Source organism: Halyomorpha halys, unplaced genomic scaffold (assembly GCF_000696795.3).
Source record: "Halyomorpha halys isolate HHAL.00 unplaced genomic scaffold, Hhal_1.1 Scaffold243.1, whole genome shotgun sequence".
Lineage (NCBI taxonomy): Eukaryota > Metazoa > Arthropoda > Insecta > Hemiptera > Pentatomidae > Halyomorpha > Halyomorpha halys.
In genome coordinates, this window is record NW_027106548.1 from 824,681 (window position 1) to 827,141 (window position 2,461).

Below are 2,461 nucleotides of genomic sequence, written 5' to 3' on the forward strand. Positions count from 1 at the left end.
AGTGTTGTAAAATAATAATTAAATAATTGACTTAATTTAAAACATAAAAGAACTTAAAATTATACTAATAATTTAAACATTCATAGAAACAATTTAAAACATATGTAAAAACTGAAACATAAAATATACATTAAAACTCAATTACTCAAGAAATATATATGGAATATAAATATAAACTTCTAAAATATCTAATAAAATAGAAAACATAAATTAACAAAATATAATAATAATATTTTTATTACAGAAAAATTAATTGTACAGTAATTAAGTCAACTCATAATTTTTATATTTTGTTTAAAAGTATATAATGAGTTAAAGTACATATGACCTTCAACAGCATTTGTTTTCCTTCGATTCCTATTAAAAGAGAATAATAGCTTTAATTATTTTGAAAAATAGAACATTTAAATGCCTTTGAATGTCCCACATTAACACGGATAATAAAATTATGAGTTTTGAAAGTTGTGAGCAGTTAATTTTAAAGTTTAACAGTTTCTATAAGACCATCAGGTCACTGTTTACTCAGTGAGTTTCAAAAGTTTCCAAATTTAACTGTTTTGAACAAAACCAGATAATTTACAATGTGATTTAATGTCCTGTTAACAAATCTTATAAATCTGTACTCAACATTTTCTAAGGCAGACATATGATATAAATAATGGTGAGAACACACTAAAGAGGAATATGCTGGTTTGGGCTGATTTCAAACAATTTAGGTGTCCCCTTGAGAATGATTTTTATCCACTTATTGTGAAAATTAAAATTGAAGAGGCATCGTATTAGGAATAAATAGTATGATTAAATGATATTATTTCTTGTTATCTGATATTTAAGTTAATATTTGTTTTATTAATTTTTTTTTCACTTTTAGACGAATAATAATAATTTTTTCATTAAATAAGTTGCCTCTCTAATTTTGTTGTAAACAATTATTTATTAATTATATTTATGGGCTAAAAAGAAATTTTTCACATAATATTGTGAAATTTCACTATATTTTTTTTCAATTTTTGCGACTAAAATCGATCTTTCTGTTGAATCTTCATTTATTACTGAATCAGCAATTTCTAAACAATATCAAAAATATATTTGTGAAATATTGTTAAGCTATTCTATTTACCAAATTATAAAAAAAAGAATTAATCAAATTGAAAAATTTAATAAACCAGGAAAAGAACTCATGACTATTAAAAAATATTTTAATTATAATTTTTAGACTTTATGTCAAACAATTATTTGAAAAAGAAATAACAAAACAAATTTTATATAATTTTTCAAGCTGTATTTTTTATAACAATTGCCGAAAAATATTTAACTTTTTTTTTCTCCGAAAATTGAAATCCCACCATTTGGTGCTCCAAGTGGCTTTTTATCCATATTTATGGATTTTTATGATAAAGATAGTATTTGATATACTAAAAAGGCTGCAAAATATTTATATTTTTCTTTAAAATAATTCTTTGTGTATAATGTTATGCTAATTTATGACTTGTATTATTTAATTTAAGTTATGAGTTCATTTTTCAGTATGTCTGGTCATGACTTAATATCTGAAACCTATTTAAAAGGAAATTAGACATTTTGTGGAATATATTGCAGCCTTTTTACCACAGGCATTTGAATCTAAATTGAATTTAAATTTAGTACATTTTTAAGGGGTTATATGTGCATCTCCTTAAAGCTTGTTCTATTTTGGAGCTTTGAGTCTTATAGTTATCTGAAAGTTAAAATTCAATATTACAAATGATTAGATAAATTTCAGATTATTATTAAATACACAAAAATAAAATATTAATTGGTAAGTAATTACTTTATTATAATGGGGCTATTTATTATTTTTCATAAGATTTGTTTTACTTTGTTATTTTTCACTAGTTTCTAACCTTGCTTCTTCTTCTATTCCTGGCATTCCTCTGAGGCGCCTGAAAAGAAGATGGCCTCGTGACCTTATATTGTAAAATGTTTTTAGAGTTCTACTACTGGGTAGTTTCTCTACATGCTGTATCATATCATTATCATTGTCATTAAGATCAAATTTGCTTGTTGTATTTTTTATACAGTTGTAAATATCAATAAATAAATAAAAAAAAAAAAAAAAAAAAGATAAATTATATGTCAACATTTCTAAATATCAATCATTGGTGATTGTAATAAGGTGTCATTATATAATATGGTTTAAAATATAGAAGCTTTCAGAAATTTTAAACTTGAATGAATTTCCAAAATATTTTTTTCTATGCTTACTGGTTTGCTATTAACCCTATATGCCAATGTACCTTAACTTACAATAACATTATCATTACAAAAATAATATTCTCACCTTGTAAAAATGCTCTAAACAATTCAATTAGCACTCATACAATTGCAAGACATCTCACCGAATGACCACAAATCCTCATTGTGTTGCATATCATTGAGTTATGAGTGACCTTTCTTGAATTAAATAATGTCTGATAGTTAA

The 2,461-nt window shown here is 23.5% G+C and overlaps 1 protein-coding gene across 5 annotated transcripts in view; it reads right to left on the reverse strand.

The window, feature by feature from the left end:
* The window catches only part of LOC106680115 (uncharacterized), a 14,765-nt gene extending 12,304 nt beyond the window's left edge, over positions 1 to 2,461 (reverse strand). Inside the window, exons 1-3 of one of the 5 annotated variants that reach the window (XM_067044893.1) lie at positions 2,321 to 2,432; positions 1,811 to 1,922; positions 1,648 to 1,717 (exon numbers count right to left, since the gene is read on the reverse strand). The gene's annotated coding sequence lies outside the window, so the exon portion shown is untranslated. Of the gene's footprint in view, positions 1 to 1,647; positions 1,718 to 1,810; positions 1,923 to 2,320 lie in introns of all 5 variants that reach the window. The other 4 variants (XM_067044894.1, XR_010842735.1, XM_014419614.2 and 1 more) reach the window with 4 other exon arrangements.